Source organism: Prionailurus viverrinus, chromosome D1 (assembly GCF_022837055.1).
Source record: "Prionailurus viverrinus isolate Anna chromosome D1, UM_Priviv_1.0, whole genome shotgun sequence".
Taxonomy (NCBI): Eukaryota; Metazoa; Chordata; class Mammalia; order Carnivora; family Felidae; genus Prionailurus; species Prionailurus viverrinus.
This window is the reverse complement of record NC_062570.1, coordinates 77,366,236-77,379,761: the sequence shown is the minus strand read 5'-3', so window position 1 is coordinate 77,379,761 and position 13,526 is coordinate 77,366,236.

Genomic DNA, 13,526 nt, shown 5'->3' with positions numbered 1-13,526 from the left:
ATAATAACTGACAGACTATCAGGCACAGTGTTTCTCAATGGAATGGAATAGTAGTTCCAATGAATATTAATACATGCCAGCTAAGCAAGAAACAGAGAGAGAGGGAGAGGGAGAGAGAAGAGAGACAGGATGAGAGAGAGACACAGAGAGAGAGAAAGAGAGAGAATTTTAACCAGTTTTTATTTTTTTATTTATTTTTTCAATATATGAAATTTATTGTCAAATTGGTTTCCATACAACACCCAGTGCCCATCCCAAAAGGTGCCCTCCTCAATATCCATCACCCACCCTCCCCTCCCTCCCACCCCCAATCAACCCTCAGTTTGTTCTCAGTTTTTAAGAGTCTCTTATGCTTTGGCTCTCTCCCACCCCAACCTCTTTCTTTTCCTTCCCCTCCCCCATGGGTTCCTGTTAAGTTTCTCAGGATCCACATAAGAGTGAAACCATATGGTATCTGTCTTTCTCTGTATGGCTTATTTCACTTAGCATCACACTCTCCAGTTCCATCCACGTTGCTACAAAGGGCCATATTTCGTTCTTTCTCATTGCCATGTAGTACTCCATTGTGTATATAAACCACAATTTTTTTATCCATTCGTCAGTTGATGGACATTTAGGCTCTTTCCATAATTTGGCTATTGTTGAGAGTGCTGCTATAAACATTGGGGTACAAGTGCCCCTGTGCATCAGTACTCCTGTATCCCTTGGATAAATTCCTAGCAGTGCTATTGCTGGGTCATAGGGTAGGTCTATTTTTAATTTTCTGAGGAACCTCCACACTGTTTTCCAGAATGGCTGCACCAATTTGCATTCCCACCAACAGTGCAAGAGGGTTCCCATTTCTCCACATACTCTACAGCATCTATAGTCTCCTGATTTGTTCATTTTGGCCACTCTGACTGGCATGAGGTGATGTCTGAGTGTGGTTTTGATTTGTATTTCCCTGATAAGGAGCGACGTTGAACATCTTTTCATGTGCCTGTTGGCCATCCGGATGTCTTCTTTAGAGAAGTGTCTATTCATGTTTTCTGCCCATTTCTTCACTGGGTTATTGTTTTTCAGGTGTGGAGTTTGGTGAGCTCTTTATAGATTTTGGATACTAGCCCTTTGTCCGATATGTCATTTGCAAATATCTTTTCCCATTCCGTTGGTTGCCTTTTAGTTTTGTTGGTTGTTTCCTTTGCTGTGCAGAAGCTTTTTATCTTCATAAGGTCCCAGTAATTCATTTTTGCTTTTAATTCCCTTGCCTTTGGGGATGTGTCCAGTAAGAGATTGCTATGGCTGAGGTCAGAGAGGTCTTTTCCTGCTTTCTCCTCTAGGGTTTTCATGGTTTCCTGTCTCACATTTAGGTCCTTTATCCATTTTGAGTTTATTTTTGTGAATGGTGTGAGAAAGTGGTCTAGTTTCAACCTTCTGCATGTTGCTGTCCAGTTCTCCCAGCACCATTTGTTAAAGAGACTGTCTTTTTTCCATTGGATGTTCTTTCCTGCTTTGTTAAAGATTAGTTGGCCATACGTTTGTGGGTCTAGTTCTGGGGTTTCTATTCTATTCCATTGGTCTATGTGTCTGTTTTTGTGCCAATACCATGCTGTCTTGATAATGACAGCTTTGTAGTAGAGGCTAAAGTCTGGGATTGTGATGCCTCCTGCTTTGGTCTTCTTCTTCAAAATTCCTTTGGCTATTCGGGGCCTTTTGTGGTTCCATATGAATTTTAGGATGGCTTGTTCTAGTTTCGAGAAGAATGCTGGTGCAATTTTGATTGGGATTGCATTAAATGTGTAGATAGCTTTGGGTAGTATTGACATTTTGACAATATTTATTCTTCCAATCCATGAGCAGGGAATGTCTTTCCATTTCTTTAAATCTTCTTCAATTTCCTTCATAAGCTTTCTATAGTTTTCAGCATACAGATCTTTTACATCTTTGGTTAGATTTATTCCTAGGTATTTTATGCTTCTTCGTGCAATTGTGAATGGGATCAGTTTCTTTATTTGCCTTTCTGTTGCTTCATTGTTAGTGTATAAGAATGCAGCTGATTTCTGTACATTGATTTTGTATCCTGCAACTCTGCTGAATTCATGTATCAGTTCTAGGAGACTTTTGGTGGAGTCTATCTCGGATTTTCCATGTATAGTATCATGTCATCTGCAAAAAGTGAAAGCTTGACTTCATCTCTGCCAATTTTGATGCCTTTGATTTCCTTCTGTTGTCTTATTGCTGATGCTAGAACTTCCAACACTATGTTAAGCAATGGTGGTGAGAGTGGACATCTCTGTCGTGTTCCTGATCTCAGGGAAAAAGCTCTCAGTTTTTCCCCATTGAGGATGATGTTAGCTGTGGGCTTTTCATAAATGGCTTTTATGATGTTTAAGTATGTTCCTTCTATCATGACTTTCTCAAGGGTATTTATTAAGAAAGGGTGCTGAATTTTGTCAAAGGCCTTTTCTGCATAGATTGACAGGATCATATGGTTGTTATCTTTTCTTTTATTAATGTGATGTATCACATTGATTGATTTGCGAATGTTGAACCAGCCCTGCATCCCAGGAATGAATCCCACTTGATCATGGTGAATAATTCTTTTTGTATGCTGTTGAATTCGATTTGCTAGTATCTTATTGAGAATTTTTGCATCCATATTCATCAGGGATATTGGCCTGTAGTTCTCTTTTTTTACTGGGTCTCTGTCTGGTTTAGGAATCAAAGTAATACTGGCTTCATAGAATGAGTCTGGAAGTTTTCCTTCCCTTTCTATTTCATGGAATAGCTTGAGAAGGATAGGTATTATCTCTGCTTTAAACATCTGGTAGAACTCCCCTGGGAAGCCATCTGGTCCTGGACTCTTATTTGTTGGGAGATTTTTGATAACCGATTCAATTTCTTCGCTGGTTATGGGTCTGTTCAAGCTTTCTATTTACTCCTGATTGAGTTTTGGAAGAGTGTGGGTGTTCAGGAATTTGTCCATTTCTTCCAGGTTGTCCAGTTTGTTGGCATATAGTTTTTCATAGTATTCCCTGATAATTGTTTGTATCTCTGAGGGATTGGTTGTAATCATTCCATTTTCATTCATGATTTTATCTATTTGGGTCATCTCCCTTTTCTTTTTGAGAAGCCTGGCTAGAGGTTTGTCAATATTGTTAATTTTTTCAAAAAACCAACTCTTGGTTTCGTTGATCTGCTCTACAGTTTTTTTTAGATTCTATATTGTTTATTTCTGCTCTGATCTTTATTATTTCTCTTCTTCTGCTGGGTTTAGGCTGCCTTTGCTGTTCTGCTTCTAGTTCCTTTACGTGTGCTGTTAGATTTTGTATTTGGGATTTTTCTTGTTTCTTGAGATAGGCCTGGATTGCAATGTATTTTCCTCTCAGGACTGCCTTCACTGCATCCCAAAGCATTTGGATTGTTGTATTTTCATTTTCATTTGTTTCCATATATTTTTTGATTTCTTCTCTAATTGCCTGGTCGACCCACTCATTCTTTAGTAGGGTGTTCTTTAACCTCCATGCTTTTGGAGGTTTTCCAAACTTTTTCCTGTGGTTGATTTCAAGCTTCATAGCATGTGGTCTGAAAGTAAGCATGGTATAATTTCAATTCTTGTATACTTATAAAGGGCTGTTTTATGACCCAGTATGCGATCTATCTTGGAGAATGTTCCATGTGCACTCAAGAAGAAAGTATATTCTGTTGCTTTGGGATGCAGAGTTCTAAATATATCTGTCAAGTTCATCTGATCCAATGTATCATTCAGGGCCCTTGTTTCTTTATTGACCGTGTGTCTAGATGATCTCTCCATTTCTGTAAGTGGAGTGTTAAAGTCCCCTGCATTTACCACATTCTTATCAATAAGGTTGCTTATGTTTATGAGTAATTGTTTTATATATTTGGGGGCTCTGGTATTTGGCACATAGACATTTATAATTGTTAGCTCTTCCTGATGGATAGACCCTGTAACTATTATATAATGTCCTTCTTCATCTCTTGTTACAGCCTTAATTTAAAGTCTAGTTTGTCTGATATAAGTATGGCTACTCCAGCTTTCTTTTGGCTTCCAGCAGCATGATAAATAGTTCTCTATCCCCTCACTCTCAATCTAAAGGTGTCCTCAGGTCTAAAATGAGTCTCTTGTAGACAGCAAACAGATGGGTCTTGTTTTTTTATCCATTCTGATACCCTATGTCTTTTGGTTGGCACATTTAATCCATTTACATTCAGTGTTATTATTATAGAAAGATACGGGTTTAGAGTCATTGTGATGTCTGTATGTTTTATGCTTGTAGCGATGTCTCTGGTACTTTGTCTCACAGGATCCCCCTTAGGATCTCTTGTAGGGTTGGTTTAGTGGTGACAAATTCCTTCAGTTTTTGTTTGTTTTGGAAGACCTTTATCTCTCCTTCTATTCTAAATGACAGACTTGCTGGATAAAGGATTCCCGGCTGCATATTTTTTTCTGTTTAACACATTGAAGATCTCGTGCCAATCCTTTCTGGCCTGCCAAGTTTCGAAAGAGAGATCAGTCACGAGTCTTATAGGTCTCCCTTTATATGTTAGGGCACGTTTACCCCTTGCTGCTTTCAGAATTTTCTCTTTATCCTTGTATTTTGCCAGTTTCACTATGATATGTCATGCAGAAGATCGATTCAAGTTACATCTGAAGGGAGTTCTCTGTGCCTCTTGGATTTCAATGCCTTTTTCCTTCCCCAGTTCAGGGAAGTTCTCAGCTATTATTTCCTCAAGTACACCTTCAGCACCTTTCCCTCTTTCTTCCTCCTCTGGGATACCAATTATGCATAGATTATTTCTTTTTAGTGTATCACTTAGTTCTCTAATTTTCCCCTCATACTCCTGGATTTTTTTATCTCTCTTTTTCTCAGCTTCCTCTTTTTCCATAATTTTATCTTCTAGTTCACCTATTCTCTCCTCTGCCTCTTCAATCCGAGCTGTGGTCATTTCCATTTTATTTTGCATCTCGTTTAAAGCGTTTTTCAGCTCCTCCTGACTGTTCCTTAGTCCCTTGATCTCTGTAGCAAGAGATTCTCTGCTGTCCTCTATACTGTTTTCAAGCTCAGCAATTAATTTTATGACTATTATTCTAAATTCACTTTCTGTTATATTATTTAAATCCTTTTTGATCAGTTCATTAGCTGTTGTTATTTCCTGGAGATTCTTTTGAGGGGAATTCCTCCATTTGATCATTTTGGATAGTCCCTGGAGTGGTGTGGACCTGCAGGGCACTTCCCCTGTGCTGTGGTGTATAACTGGAGTTGGTGGGCGGGGCCACAGTCAGACCTGATATCTGCCCCCAGCCCACCGCTGGGGCCACAGTCAGACTGGTGTGTGCCTTCTCCTCCCCTCTCCTAGGGGCGGGATTCACTGTGGGGTGGCATGGCCTGTCTGGGCTACTTGCACACTGCCAGGCTTGTGGTGCTGGGGATCTGGCATATTAGCTGGGGTGGGTAGGCAAGGTGCATGGGGGCAGGAGGGGCAGGCTTAGCTGCTTCTCCTTAGGTGATCCACTTCAGGAGGGGCCCTGTGGCAGCGGGAGGGAGTCAGACCCGCTGCCGGAGGGGTGGCTCTGCAGAAGCACAGAGTTGGGTGTTTGCACGGAGCAAGCAAGTTCCCTGGCAGGAACTGGTCCCCTTTGGGATTTTGGCTGGGGGATGGGCGAGGGAGATGGCGCTGGCTAATGCCTTTGTTCCCCGCCAAACTGAGTTCTGTCATCCAGGAGCTCAGCAACTCTCCCTCCCTTTGTCCTCCAGCCTTCCCGCTTTCCGAGCAGCACTGTTAACTTATGACCTCCCAGATGCTAAGTCGCGCTTGCTGTCGGAACACACTCCGTCTGGCCCCTCTGCTTTTGCAAGCCAGACTCAGGGGCTCTGCTTGGCCGGCAGGCTGCCCCTCCGGCCCAGCTCCCTCCCGCCAGTCAGTGCAGCGTGCACCGCCTCTCCGCCCTTCCTACCCCCTCCGTGGGCCTCTTGTCTGCGCTTGGCTCCTGACACTCCGTTCTGCTAGTCTTCTGGTGGTTTTCTGGGTTATTTAGGCAGGTGTAGGTGGAATCTAAGTGATCAGCAGGACACGCGGTGAGCTCAGCGTCATCCTACGCCGCCATCTTCTTCTTTAACCAGTTTTTAGGTGAAAAAGAGGGCTTTAAACAGAATTCAATTTTTTATTGTAAGAAATTTTGAAAACCTAACATACACTATACAGTGTTTTCCACACGTATTAAACCAATCCTCCCTAATTTTATAGACAAGATTAAGGAGATACTGATGTACAGAACATAACAACTTAGTTGACGAATTTGTCCTCTGAATTAGTGCTTCTCATGTGTAATTGTGCATATGACTCAAGTAAAGGTTTTGTTAAAATGAAGATTCTGGTTAAGTAAGTCTGGCAAGAGACCTACAATCCTGCATGTCTAACAAGTTCCTTAGTGATGCTGATGCCACTATGTTCAAGAAATCAATTTGTCCTCTGATTAGGCTAAGGGAAAGTGGAGAATCAAGTATCTCTCCTAGGGTTTTGACCTGATGAGTTGGGCAATGTTGGTGCCATTCACTGAGATGGAAAATCCTGATTGAGGAATCAGTGTGAGGACAGAAATTGATTTTTGCTTTAAACACATTGAGTTTGAGTATTAGGTACTCAAGGAAGACTTTGTGATGATGCCTGAATCCAAAGCTTTATGAGACCAGGAATGGAGGTATGAATTCAAGAGTCAATGGTATTGAGATAATATTAAACCATGGAGCTTATGGATATTATGTATGAATAGAGTATAAGTCAAGAAGAAGTTTGAAAATTAGGGGTCTGACTTTTTAGGATGAAAGGAAGAAGTGGCAACAAAGAAGAATAAATAAGAACAGGATAATTGAAGTAGGAGGAAAACCAGGATATGAAGGTGTCCTGAAATTCAAGAAATGAAAGCATTTTAAATAGTGAACAACTGTGAGAAATATTGCCTAAGACAATTTATCATTGCATTTGGCAAGATTAAAAATATTGGTGATTGTATTAGTTATCTATTGCTGCATAACAAAGTACCCTAAAACCTAGTAGCTTAATACAATAAATATTTATTATTTTTACATGGTTTCTGGGACTCAGGATTCTAACAGTTCAGCTAGATGGTTTTGGCTTAAGGTTTCTCATGAGGTTGCACTCAGATATTGGCTGGGGCCCTAGTTCTCTGAAGGGTCTCTGCAGAGGATCTGATATCACGTTCATTTACATGGGCATTGGCAGGCTTTAGACCCTTACTACCTGTTGGCCTCATTCCTGAGTTCCTCACCATGTGGATAGCTTTCCATATAGGTGGCTTGTTTGTTCTCCTGTGATAGCTGGGTCCTCTCAGAGTCAGTGAGAGAAACAGAGAACACAGATGGCCAACATGAAAACTGCAGCCTTGGCAACTCAATCTCATAACTGACATACCGTAACTTCTGCTATGTGTTATCAAAGGGACCAAGAATGGGACAATGCAGAAGGGTGCATAGACACTACACAATAGTAGGATGTGGGAATCATGGAGGACCACTTTGGAGGCTGGCTACCACAGTGACTTTTCCAGAACTGTCCAGTGTCATGTTGGGGACTAAAGCCCAAAGAGGTTACAATGAAAAGAAAATAAAGGATGAGAATGTAGAGATAAATAATATGGATATTTCTTTTATGATGTTTAACAGAAGAGGAGAGCAGAATATTGGGACATTGCTGAAAGAAGATGTAGAATCAAAAAATATTTTGTTTTCCTCTTTCTTTAGTATCCTCAGAGGGATTAATCCAGTGGAGCAAGTTTTGGACGTTTGAAATTAGAGGAACAAAATATATGCTACAGAGAGTACTGGACTAGTTGTCAGCAGAGGTGGATTCTAGTTCTTGGACTGTCACTAGCCAAGTAACCTTAGGCAAATTACTTCTTGGAGCTCAGCTAAATAACTGATGAAATGAAAATGATAATGTACCTGCTCCAGATGCTCTTATAAGGCGCAATTGATATTATGTATGTAAAAGTGTTTTATGAACAGGAAAGAGCCCTCCTACTGTGAGGGAAACCAGCAGCTACTCATCCATTAGTTTTTACCAGTAGTCATTTTCCTAAGAGAAATTTGGCTTTGTCCATAGGGACCCCCTCTGCACAGAACAGCTGTGTCCCAATCATCCAGTTGGTAGTACATGACTTTTATTCAACTTGCAATATAAGTAGATGTACTTCTGATATTTTATTTTATTTTTTTAAATTTACATCCAAGTCAATTAGCATATAGTGCAACAATGATTGCAGGAGTAGATTCCTTAATCCCTCTTACCCATTTAGCCCATTTCCCTACTCACAACCCCTCCAGTAAACCCCTCCCTCTGTTTCTTCTCCATATTTAAGAGCCTCTTATGTTTTTCCCCCTCCCTGTTTTTATATCATTTTTGCTTCCATTCCTTTATATTTCTCTATTTTGTATCTTAAAGTCCTCATATGAGTGAAGTCATATGATATTTGTCTTTCTCTTACTAATTATGCTTAGCATAATACCCTCTAGTTCCATCCACGTAGTTGCAAATGGAAAGATTTCATTCTTTTAGATTTCTGAGCAATACTCCATTATATATATATATATTATATATATATATATATAATATACATATATAATATATATATATGTTATGTATGTTATATATATAATGGCATATATATATATATATATATATATATACCACATCTTCTTTATCCATTCATCCACTGATGGACATTTGGGCTCTTTCCATGCTTTGGCTATTGTTGATAGTGCTGCTATAAACATTGGGGTGCATGTGCCCCTTCAAAACAGCATACATGAATTCTTTGGATAAATACCTAGTAGTGCAATTGCTGGGTTGTAGTGTAGTTCTATTTTTCATTTTTTGAGGAACTTCCATTCTGTTTTCCAAAGTGCCTGCACCAGTTTGCATTCCCACCAGCAGTGCAAAACAGATCCTCTTTCTCCACATCCTCGCCAATATCTGTTGTTGCTTGAGTTGTTCATGTTAGCCATTCTGACAGGTGAGAGGTGGTATCTCATTGTGGTTTTGATTTATATTTCCCTGATGATAAGTGGCATAGAGCACTTTTCATGTGTCGGTTGGCCATCTGGATGTCTTCTTTGGAGAAGTGTCTATGCGTATATTTTCCCCATTTCTTCACTGGATTATTTGGTTTTTTGAGTGTTGAGTTTGGTAAGTTCTTTATAGATTTTGGATACTAATCCTTTACCTGATATGTCATTTGCAAATATCTTCTCCCATTCCATCAGTTGCCTTTTAGTTTTGCTAATTGTTCCCTTCACTGTGCAGAAGATTTTATTTTAATGAGGTCCCAATAGTTCATTTTTGCTTTTGTTTCCCTTGCCTCCAGAGACTCGTTGAGTAAGAAGTTGCTGCAGCCAAGATCAAAGAGGTTTTTGCCTGCTTTCCCCTCGAGGATTTTGATGGCTTCCTGTCTTACATTGAGGTCTTTCATCCATTTTGAGTTTATTTTGTGTATGGTGTAAGAAAGTGGTCCAGGTTCATTCTTCTGCATGTCACTATCCAGTTTCCCAGTACCACTTGCTGAAGAGACTGTCTTTTTTCTATTGGATATTCTTTCCTGCTTTGTCAAAGATTAGTTGGCCATATGTTTGTGGGTCTATTTCTGGGTTCTCTATTGTGTTCCATTTATCTGAATGTCTACTTTTCTGCCAGTACCATACTGTCTTGATGATTACAGATTTGTAATACAGCTTGAAGTCCATGATTTGTGATGCCTCCAGCTTTGGTTTTCATTTTCAAGATTGCTTTGACTATTCGGGGTCTTTTCTAATTCCATACAACTTTTAGGATTGTCTGTCTGCCTCTGTGAAGAATGCTGATGTTATTTTGATAGGTATTGCTTCAATATGTAGATTGCTTTGGGTAGTATTCACATATTAACTATATTTGTTCTTCCTACCCAGGAGCGTGGAATAGCTTTCCAAGATTTTTTTGTGTCTTCTTCAATGTCTTTCATAAGCTTTATATAGTTTTCAGTGTATATATTTTTCACCTCTTTGGTGAGATTTATTCCCACGTATTTTATGGTTTTTGGTGCAATTGTAAATGGGATCAATTCCTTGATTTCTCTTTCTGTTGTTTCATTATTGGTGTAAGGAATGCAACCAGTTTCTGTGCGTTGATTTTATATCCTGCGAGTTTGCTGAATCCATGGATCAGTTCTAGCAGTTTTTTGGTGGAATCTTTCGGGTTTTCAATACAGAGTATCATGTCATCTACGAAGAGTGAAAGTTTGACTTCCTCCTGGCTGATTTGTATGCCTTTTCTTTCTTTGTGTTGTCTGATTGCTGAGGCTAAGACTTCCAATACTATGTTGAATAACAGTGACAGGAGTGGTCATCCCTGTCTTGTTCCTGACCTTATGGGGAAAGCTCTCAGTTTTTTCCCATCGAGGATGATATTGGCATTGAGACTTTCATATATGACTTTTATGATCTCAAGGTATGCTCCTTCTATCCCTACTTTCTTGAGGGTTTTTATCAAGAAAGGATGCTGTATTTTGTCAAATGTTTTCTCTGCATATATTGAAAGGATCGTGGGGTTCTTGTCCTGGCTTTTATTGATGTGATGAGTCACATTGATTGTTTTGTGGATATTGAACCAGTCCTGCATCCAAGGTATAAATCTCACTTGGTTGTGGTGAATAATTTTTTTAATGTATTGTTGGATCTGGTAGGCTAATATCTTGTTGAGGATTTTTGCATCCCTGTTCATCAGGGAGATTGGTCTTAGTTCTCCTTTTTAGTGGGGTCTTTGTCTGGTTTTGGAATCAAGGTAATGCTGTCTTCATAGAAAGAGTTTGGAATTTTTCCTTCCATTTCTGTGTTGTGGAACAGTTTCAAGAGAATAGGTGTGAACTCTTCCTTAAATGTTTGCTAGAATTCCCCTGGAAAGACATCTGGTCCTGGACTCTGGCTTTTTTGGGAGATTTTTGATTACTAATTTGATTTCTTTACTGTTTATAGGTCTGTTCACATTTTCTATATCTTCCTGTTTCAGTTTTGGTAGTATACATGTTTCTAGGAATTTTTCCATTTCTTCCAGATAGCCCATTTTATTGGTGTATAATTGCCCATAGTATTACCTTATTATTGTTTTTATTTCTGCTGTGTTGGTTGTGATCTCTTTCATTCTTGATTTTATTTATTTGGGTCCTTCACTTTTTCTTTTTAATCAAACTGGGTAGGGGTTTATCAATTTTGTTAATTGTTTTAAGGAACAAGCCTCTGGTTTCATTGATCTGTTTTACTGTTTTTGTTTTGTTTTGTTTTGTTTTGATAGCAGTGATTTCTGCTCTAATCTTTACTATTTCCTGTCTTCTGCTGGTTTTGGGTTATATTTGCTGTTCTTTTTTCCAGCTCTTTAAGGTGTAAGGTTAGGTTGTGTAACTGAGACCTTTCTTCCTTCTCTAGGAAAGCTTGTATTGCTATATACTTCCCTCTCATGACCAACTTTGCTGCATCCCAGAGGTTTTGCGCTGTGGTGTTATCATTTTCATTGGCTTCCATGTAGTTTTTCATTTCCTCTTTAACTTCTTGGTTAGCCCATTCATTCGTTAGTAGGATGTTCTTTAGTCTCCAAGTATTTGTTATCTTTCCAAATTTTTTCTTGTGGTTGGTTTCAAGTTTCACAGTGTTGTTGAGGACTGATTTATGTACCAGTATGTGATCTATTCTGTAGAACATTCCATGTGGACTGGAGAAGAAGGTGTATTCCACTGCTTTACCATAAATGTTCTGAATATATCTGTTAAGTCCATCTGGTCCAGTGTGTCATTCAAAACCATTGTTCCTTGTTGATGTTCTATTTAACTGATCTGTCCATTGCTCAAGTAGGGTGTTGAAGTCCATTACTATTATGGTATTATTATCAATGAGTTTCTTTATGTTTGTGGTTAATTGATTTATATATTTGGGTGCTTACATCTTTGGAGCATGAATGTTTACAATTGTTTGGTCTTGGTGGATATACCCCTTAATTATGATATAATGCCATTCTTTATCTTTTTTTACAGTGTTTAAAGTCTAGATTGTCTGATATAAGTATGGCTACTCATGCTTTTTTTTGTCGACCATTAGCATGGTAGGTGGTTCTCCATTCCCTTAGTTTCAATCTGAAGGTGTCTTTAGGTGTAATGCGGGTATCTTGTAAAGAGCATATAGATGGATCTTGTTTTCTTCTCTACTCTGTTACCCTATGTCTGTTGATTGGAGCATTGTGTCCATTGAAGTTCAGAGTGAGTACTGAAAGATATTAATTTATTGCCATTATGACGCTTGTAGAGTTGGATAGAGTTGGAGTTTCTGGTGGTGTACTCTGGTCCTTTCTAGTCTTTGTTGCTTTTGGTCTTTCTTTTTTTTTTTTTTTTTTTCCATCTTTTCTCCCTTTAGAGAGTCCTCCTTAAAATTTCTTGCAGGGCTGGTTTAGTGTTCATGAACTCTTAATTTTTGTTTGTCTGGGAAACTTTTAATCTCTCCTTCTATTTTGAATGACAGCCTTGCTGGATAAATAATTCTTGGCTGCTTTTTTTTCTGATTCAGCACATTGAATATATCCTGCCACTCCTTTCTGGCCTGCTATGTTTCTGTGATTAGGTCTGCTGCAAACCTGATCTCTCTTCCCTTGTAGAATAAGGGCTGTTTTTCCCTTGCTGCTTTCATGATTCATTCTTTGCCTGAGTGTTTTGTGAATTTTACTATGATATGCCTTGTTCATGGCCGTTTTTTGTTTTTGTTTTTGTTTTAATCTAATGGGAGTCCTCTGTGCTTTCTGGATTTTGATGTCTGTGTTTTTCCCCAGGTTAGGAAAGTTTTCTGCTATGATTTGCTCACATAACCCTTGTACCCCTTTCTCTTTATCTTCTGGGACCCCTCTGATTCTGATGTTGTTCCTTTTTAATGAGTCACTGATTTCTCTAATTCTTAAATCATGCCCTTTTGCCTTAGTCTCCCTCTATTTTTCTGCTTCATTATTCTCCATAAGTTTGTCTTCTATATCGCTTATTCTCTGCTTGTCTCATTCATCCTTGCCACCATAGCATACATTCAACTTTGGAGCTCAGTTACATTTTTATTTCATCATGAATAGTTTTTACTTCTTTTACCTCTGCAGAAAGGGACGCTAATCTATTTTTTACACCAGTTACTATTCTTATTATCATGACTCTAAATTCTGGTTCAGGCATCTTGTTTGTATCTGTGTTGATTGAGTCTCTGGCTGTCCTTTCTTCCTTGGCTTTCTTCTGGGGTAAATTTCTTCATTTTGTCAGTTTGAAGGAAGATAAGGAATTAATAAGGTAAAAAAAATTAAAATTAAAAAATAAAAACAATACACAAAAAATCAAATAAATGATGCTATATTGTAGGTGTATTTTGGTCTGGTTGTTGAAACCACCTTGATAGATCAAAGATAAGAAAAGGAAAAAAAAGAATAAGAAAAAAAGGAAAACGTTTCAAATTCTGAAAAAATGA